Below are 8,491 nucleotides of genomic sequence, written 5' to 3'. Positions count from 1 at the left end.
AATGAAAACATTGTATACCATAAATATATATAATTATGTCGATCAAAATTAAAAATTAAGGCTGGGCACAGTGGCTCATGCCTGTAATCACAGCACTCTATGAGGCTGAGGTGGGAGGATCTTTTGTGTACAGGAGTTTGAAACAAGCCTGGGCTTGTAGCAAGACTCTGTCTCTTCAAAAACAAAAATATTAGCCAAGTGTGCATTGGCACATGCCTGCAGTCCCAGCTATTCAGGAGGCTGAAGTGAGAGGATTCCTTGAGCTCAGGAGTTTGAGGGTGGAGGGAGCTATGATCTTGCCACTGCACTCCAGCCTGGGTGATACAGAGATACCTTGTCTCGAAAATAAATTTAAAAAACTTTCTCCCGAGGCCAGGCGCGGTGGCTCATGCCTGTAATCCCAGCACTTTGGGAGGCTGAGGCAGGTGGATCACCTGAGGTCAGGAGTTCAAGACCAGCCTGGCCAACACAGTGAAACCCCATCTCTAAAAAATGAAAATAAAAAAAATTTTTAAAACTTTCTCCAGGAGGCAGCCATCTTTCACTTGCCACATGCTGGTGTTGGAGGACCCTCCCTGCTTCAGATTTACCAACAGCATGAATCAAGAAAAGTTAGCCAAACTTCAGGCTCAGGTCCGGATAGGGGGCAAGGGTACAGCTCGCAAAAAGAAGGTGGTGGTACATAGAATAGCTACAACTGATGACAAAAAGCTCCAGAGTTCTCTAAAAAACTGGCTGTGAATAATATAGCTGATATTGAAAAAGTGAACATAATTAAAGATGATGGGACAGTTATTCATTTCAACAATCCCAAAGTCCAAGCTTCCCTTTCTACTAACACATTTGTTATTACTGGTCATGCAGAAGCCAAACCAATCACAGAAATGCCTCCTGGAATATTTAGTCAACTTGGTGCTGACAGCTTAACAAGCCTTAGGAAGTTAGCTGAACAGTTCCCATGGCAAGTCTTAGACAGTAAAGCACCAAAACCAGGACATTGATGAGAAGGACGATGATGTTCCAGATCTTGTAGAAAATTTTGATGAGGCATCAGAGATGAAGCTAACTAAAATTTTGGTTTTTGGAAGCTGGCATGGACTAGATTTAACAAATCAGCTATGTGGTTCCAAAGTTTTACAGACACGGAGAACATCACCTGTTACTAGTTACTAGTTCAGTAATATAAATATTTTGTATATTAATAATGCTGTTTGCTCAGCATTTTTTGGTCATTTGATTTTGCATTTTGCACTTCCTCCCAGGATATGTTTTTGGTCAAAATATGAAGTATTTGTGCAGTTTGAGGGTGTTTTGGTTTTTGATTCCTGTTTTTTTTTGTTTGTTTGGGGTATTTTTGGTGTATGTATGTTTATGTATGTGTGTGGGTACGTGTGTATACAGTGGAAAGCAAATTGGAAAACAGTTCTTCTTATCCTGCTCCCTCCCCCAAGCAGAAATAAAAAAAATCTTGACCAAGAAAAAAAATTCTCCTTGAATGTTAATAAATTTTTTTTTTTTTTTGAGACGGAGTTTCACTCTTGCTACCCAGGATGGAATGCAATGGCACGATCTCGGCTCACCACAACCTCCGCCTCCTGGGTTCAGGCAATTCTCCTGCCTCAACCTCCTGAGTAGCTGGGATTATAGGCACGCGCCACCATGCCCAGCTAATGTTTTTTGTATTTTTAGTAGAGATGGGGTTTCACCATGTTGACCAGGATGGTCTCGATCTCTTGACCTCGTGATCCACCCGCCTCGGCCTCCCAAAGTGCTGGGATTACAGGCATGAGCCACCGTGCCCGGCCAAATGTTAATAAATTAACATGAACTTTTATTTTCACCTCGCCCTCGTTTCTGCCCAACATTTAATTCTATCAGTTCAAGGGTGAAAATATATCCAGAAGCCAACGATTCCTTGCCCACTCAACCTCTTCTATCTTGGCCCAAGTCTCCTTTCACCTAGGTTTTCTTATGATAGGTTCTCAACACAGCTAACAGAATGATGTGTTTAAAATCCACTTATGTCTCTCCTCTAATCAAAATCCTTAACAGCATAGCCAGGAGCAGTGGCTAACACATGTAATCCCAGCACTTTGGTGGGGCTGAAGCAGGCAGATGGCTTTGAGCTTAGGAGTTTCAAGATAGGCCTGGGCAACATGGCAAAACTCTGCCTCTACAAAAACTAGCCAGGCATTCGTGGCACATGCTTGTAGTCCCAGCTACTCAGGAGGGTGTGGCTGGAGAATCACTTGAGCCCAGGAAGTGGAGCCTGCAGTGAGCAGAGATGCTGCCACTGCACTCCAACCTGAGTGGCAGAGCAAGACTCTGTCTCAAAAAAAAAAAAAAAAAAAAAAAAAATCAAAATCCTTTAATACCTTCCCAGCTTACTCAGAGTAAACATCAAAGTCTTTATAGTGGATGTGCCTGAGTTCCTGACAACCTCTCTGATGTGAGCTCTTTCCAATATCTCCCTACCTTGCTGCTACCCAGCCATACTGGCCTCCTTCCTCTAACAAACCAGGAATGCTTTGCCTTAGGGCCCTTACAGATCCAACTGCCTGGGAAATTCTTTTCTCACATATCCTCATGGCCATGCTTCCTTTAGATCACCATTCAAATGTCACCTTCCTCAAACACCCTAAATAAAAATGGTTCCCAATCCCAATACTTTCCTTTTCTGGAGAGCACACATTACCATCTGATACGCTATGTATTTACTTGTTTACTGCCTGCCTTCCCCTCTAGACGTACATGTTGTAAGGGCAGCGATTTTGTTTTATGGCTGTCCCCTATTCTACCAAACAGTGCCTGCTACATAGCAGGGTCCACAACACATATTTGTTGAATGAATGAATGTACAGATGAGTGGAAAAACTCAGATTCAAAGTTCTCTCACTCAGCAAGTATGTGGGGATTTTTTCCCCACCAGCGAGCAAGCAATTAATTCTACAGTAGATACCAGCTGGGTGACCTCCAGCTCAATTCTGACACTATCTACTTGGTAGCATCAGATCCCACAGGTTGAGAGCTCAGTCCCCCCACTTCTGATAGCAATAGCAAGCCTCAGGTTGTTTTACCTGTGTCTCTGACCAGCTGGCTAGAAATTAGGGTTCCCATGAACGCTTTCTTGGGTTTAATTTTGCTAGAGTGGCTCACATGACTCTGAGAAACACATTTACCAGTTTATTATAAGGAATGTTACAAGGGATATAGATGAAGAGATGCACAGAGCAAAGTATGAGGGAAGGGGCTTGGAGTTTTTATGCCCAGGTACCCCACCCTCCAGACACCTCCACATGTTCAGCTATCCAGAAACTCCAACTCTGTCTTCTTGGGCCTTTTATAGAGACTTTACTGGACAGGCATGATTGACAACTATGTAAAAATGTGACTGGACAAAAAGGTATGATCTAATATTAACAGACTGAATGGGGAAACCCAGCAAGGGCTGTACACTTAGATTCCTCATGGCCTCTGTGCAGCACTCCCTTCTTGAGGATATGGGGTAAGACACCTTCAGAAATGGGAGTCTCATGACCTACAGTCAGACAAGCCAGGTCAGAGAATTTCTTCTCTTCTTAATCAAAATTTTTTTTTAAAGATAGGGCCTCACTCTTGTCACCCAGGATGGAGGGCAGTGGCACAATCATAGCTCAGTGTAACTTTGAACTCCTGGGCTCAAGCAATCCTCCAGCCTCAGCCTCTGAAATAGCTAGGATAACAGGTGCACACCACAACACCCATCTAATTTTTTCTTTCTTCTTCTAAGATCTCAGGCTGGGCAGGTGACTCACCCTTGTAATCCCAGCACTTTGGGAGGGGGAGGCGGGTAGATCACTTGAGGTCAGGAGACCAGCCTGGCCAACATAGTGAAACTCTATCTCTACTAGAAATGCAAAAATTTGCCGAGCATGGTGGTGCACGCCTATAGTTTCAACTACACGGGAGGCTGAGGCAGGAGAATTTAACCTGGGAGGCAGAGACTGCCGTGAGCCAAGATCTTGCCACTGCACTCCAATCTGGGCAACAGAGTGAGACTCTGCCTCAAAACAAAAAAACAAAAACAAGATCTGCAACATAGCTTCAAGTGATCCTCCCACCCTGGCCTCTCCAAGTACTGGGATTACAGGTGTGAGCCACCACTCCCCAGCCCCAGCTAATTTTAAAAAATTTTTGTAGAGATGGGTCTTGCTATGTTGTCCAGGCAAATTGAATTTCTTTATGGCCAGCTCCAAGACAGAAAGATAATATTAGAGTATATTTTGGTTTCTGTGGCCTGTCTTGGAGAAAAATAACAGCTATGGAAGTTATGAACCAGGAACTGTGGAAAAAGCATTTATCACTATAAATATGTATTTATAGTGATGAGATGTGTGTGTATATATACATACATATGTGGAGAATATAGTATAATTCATATTCATATTATCACAAAGGACATATCTTCTCCACTATTTTTCCCCACACTAATTGTTATATGGCTAAATTTACTGAGGCAATTTCTCTGCTTACTACACCACTGCAATTATATAAGCAAACTGAACCTTTAGAAAATGCTAATTAATAAGGCAGGGTTTCACATGACACGGTTTGAAACGACAGCAGTGGGGCTAGAAATACTACATACAGGCCAGGCGCAGTGGCTTACACCTGCAATCCCAGCACTTTGGGAGGCTGAGGCAGGTGGATCATAAGATCAGGAGTTCAAGACCAGCCTGGCCAACATGGTGAAACCCTGTTTCTACTAAAAATACAAAAAAAATTAGCCGGGCATGGTGGCAGGCGCCTGCAGTCCCAGCTACTCGGGATGCTGAGGCAGAACTGCTTGAACCCAGGAGGCGGGGAGGTTACAGTGAGCTGAGATTGCACCACTGCACTCCAACCTGACCGACAGAGTGAGATTCTGTCTCAAAAAAAACAAAAAAAAAAACTCCACATATAACTGTGCTGCCCCATCACTGCATAATCTGCTCTAAGCACCGAAAGAAATTCAGAGATTATTCAGTGATCCAAGGCCCACAATTGTTTCTTCCCAGAGGACCAACAATCATCAAATTATGTGGTCCTGACACCCTCATAACAAGAACCATCAGCACCTTCTTCTATATCCCCCAAAATATTTTAAGCTGCATCACTTACTCTATACATTCAAAATCAGTTAAAGGCAGAAAGTAAAACTAATTTCTGAACTGCCTGAATGATATATCTGGGGTTGTCTAAGTAATGGATTACACAGTTCTCAATTACCTGTGAACAGTATGAATGGCCTTCAAAAATACTACAGATCCTATACCCCCTCTCTAGTTCATATCCATTTCCTGCCCACCCCAACCCCTCACAGTTACACAAGAATACCAAATCAAAGTAAAGGAATTGAACACGGATATAAGCCTGGCAGAAATCTGAAATCACTGCCGCCTCAAACTTTAGATCATTGCAGCAGTCAGGTGCACTGTGACTCAGCATTTTATAGTGACTGAGACATGAAATGAGATAAAGGTCCTTTTCCCTTCTTAGCATTGGCTAAATATAAGCTAAAGTAAATAAGCTATCTCAAAACACAGTTAGTGGCTGAAACACAGTGCTCACACTAACACAGGTTTATCTCAGTCTGTGATTCTTGGGAGAGCCTGTGTCAGTTTAAGCACCCAAAACTGTTCTGAAATAACTCAAGCTATAAAATTAGCAAATAATGCTGACTACAATTAATACTCAGAAATGGGGAAAAAATTGCAAATAAATGAAAATAAAATTCAAAAATAGTTACTGTGGTTTCTGATCTAGTCAAGTAAAAAAAAATGAGAACAAAAGAGGGAATTTACCCAGCTACTCTGTTACAATATCAGAAGCTAAAATGGAATCAAGTGAGAATTTTTCCCCATGCAAAAAAAAAAAAAAAAACTGAGTAAAACTGAAACAAATAGGAAACTCCAGCTCTTTTAAACTGTTCATGGGCAGAAGGAAAGTAAGATTTAAAAATAAATTAATATGAAGGTTGCAATAAAGACAGGTTTTCAGTTCATATTCTCACGTGGAGCAGGAACTAACAGAGAAATGAGATGAGAGAAAATAATAACTGACAAGCATGGAGATCTGGGAAGATGAGGCCATGAAAAGGGACGGAGGGCATTCCACATAGGTAATGGAGGAAGTCAGGGAATCCCAGTAGAAAAGCCAGAAATTTAAATGAGCAAAGACAATGTAAGCAAATGGGCCAAAAACAATAGTTAATACTTAATTGGTTTTAGCTTCTAAGTAATTTTTAAAATTATTTATTATTGTTTTGAGACAGGGCCTCACTCTGTCACCAAAGCTGGAGTGCGGTAGTATGATCTTGGCTCACTGCAACCTCCACCTTCCGAGCTCAGGGGATTCTTCCACCTCAGCCTCCTGAGTAGCTGAGACTATAGGCATGTGCCACCATCCCCGACTAATTTTTGTATTTTTTGTAGAGATAAGTCTCACCATGTTGGCCAGGTTGGTCTCCAACTCCTGACCTCAAGCAATCCATCTGCCTCAGCCTCCCGAAGCCCTGGGATTACAAGTATGAGCCACTGCACCCAGACCTAAGTAATCATAATGTATTAACTCTTTTAAACCAATGATGTAAAAAATAATAAGCCCAATCTTACACCTGAGGAAGCAGCCTCAGAAAAGTTATGTAACTTGCCGATGGTCACATTGTTCCTAAATGGCAGAGTCAGACTACCGACCCACACAATCTAACATCACCATAACTTAACTCACTCTCTTATGAACATCTCAAAATGCGAAAAGTAAAGAACTGGATTTCACAGCCATGCTTAAGAGAAGGATGACATCAGCATTTACACAGCAACACCAGCCAAGAGGCGATGGCTTAGGCCTGTAATCCCAGCATTTTGAGAGGCCAAGGTGGGTGGATCATTTGAGGTCAGGAGTTGGAGACCTGCCTGGTCAACATGGTGAAAACCTGCCTCTATTAAAAATACAAAAATTAGCTGGGCATGGTGGTGGGTGCCTGTAATCCCAGCTACTGGGGAGGCTGAGGTGGGAGAATCACTTGAATCCAGGAGGTGGAGGTTGCAGTGAGCCGGGATCAAGCCACTGCACTCTAGCCTAGGTGACAGAGCAAGACTGTCTCAAAAAGAAAAAAAGGAGTTCAAGATCCTACCACAATGTTGCACATTTTTTGTACCACAAAAGGTACAAACCAAGGGTGGTGGGAACTCAAATGAGACAGCAGTGTTCACCAGTGTCCAGTCAAGGAAGACTTCACAGAGGGCACAGGATTTCAGATGGGATTTAAGGAAAAGGGTTTAAGGACTATTAATGACTTCTTGCTGACTTCTCCACAGGGTTTTCAGGCTAAATTTCAAAGTCCTTGGCATGGCATTCAGGCCTTTCACAACTAGGTCAAGGGGAACACCAAGGAAGAAACATTATCCTGAGTGAGAAGCTTATGCTGAAGTCTTTGCTATCACTTCAGGTTCCAAGGGATCAGAAAATCTTACTTTTCTGTCTCCATAAGCCGTAAATCGGTTGAAGGCAAGCACTTTTTTAACACTCCTCTTCCCGGACCAGGTCTCTGTACATCATAGCACGTGGTAGATGCACAGCATACTTTTTCTCAGTGAAACTAAAGCAAATGTAAATCAAGTCACCTGGTGTCCAGACTTGCCTTACACCACCTAAACCTCTGGTGTCAGTTAATTTTAAAACTATCAAGAAGCTTAAACACGTGGTCCAGATGCAACATGTGGACCTTGGTTTGGACCTGGATGCCACAAACCAATTGTAAAAGGACATGAGATCATTAGAAAAACCTAAATATGGCCTCGGAATTACATTAAGGAATTGTTAATTTCATTAGATGAGATGTTGTTTTGCCTTTAAAAGTCACCTCTTAGATATTAAATGTATACACTTAGGGTATTTATGAATGAAATGGTTTCCCTTAAAACACTAGAGATGATTTTTCTGCCTGCTTTAAGAAAAAAAAAAAAAAATTAAAAATAAAAAAAAATAAAAAACACTAAAGATGAGATGTATGGGGGGGGCGAACGAAACAAAATTGGTAAAATGTAGTTAACGGCACTATGGGGCATAATATACTGCTTTTGCTGAATGTTTCAGAATTCCCATAATATAAAACACAACATACAAACACACCCACACGACCCCCAGCTTTCTTCATCATAAGCCCCGAGGGAGCCGGACCCAGGGGGTTCACCGGCGACCCCGATTCTGAGAACGACCTCTGCGTGCCGGGCGAGCCTCCTATGGGAGCCGGGGCCCATTTTCTTTCTCGATGGACTCGAAGCTAACGAAGCTGCGACGCAGGCCTGTTAATCCCCTCAGCGCCTAGTGCCGAATTGAACACACGACCTCGCAATCATGGCCTTTGGGAGGAAGTTGAATTCCTGAAGTGCGTCGTACAGAGTTAATTTTCTACGTCTGCCCTGCTGGAAGCCTGGACCGAAGGAGAAAACGAGCACGCGGCCCGCTATTC

The 8,491-nt window shown here is 42.7% G+C and overlaps 1 pseudogene; it reads left to right on the top strand.

The window, feature by feature from the left end:
* The first annotated feature begins 533 nt into the window (after positions 1-533).
* Positions 534-1,298, top strand: LOC116534890 (annotated as a pseudogene).
* Positions 1,299-8,491: the final 7,193 nt, after the last annotated feature.

The sequence above is a fragment of the Sapajus apella genome, unplaced genomic scaffold (assembly GCF_009761245.1).
Source record: "Sapajus apella isolate SASKATOON/1434 unplaced genomic scaffold, GSC_monkey_1.0 scaffold90, whole genome shotgun sequence".
Lineage (NCBI taxonomy): Eukaryota > Metazoa > Chordata > Mammalia > Primates > Cebidae > Sapajus > Sapajus apella.
Note: the sequence above shows the minus strand (reverse complement) of the source record. Positions and strands in the feature narration are given on the sequence as shown.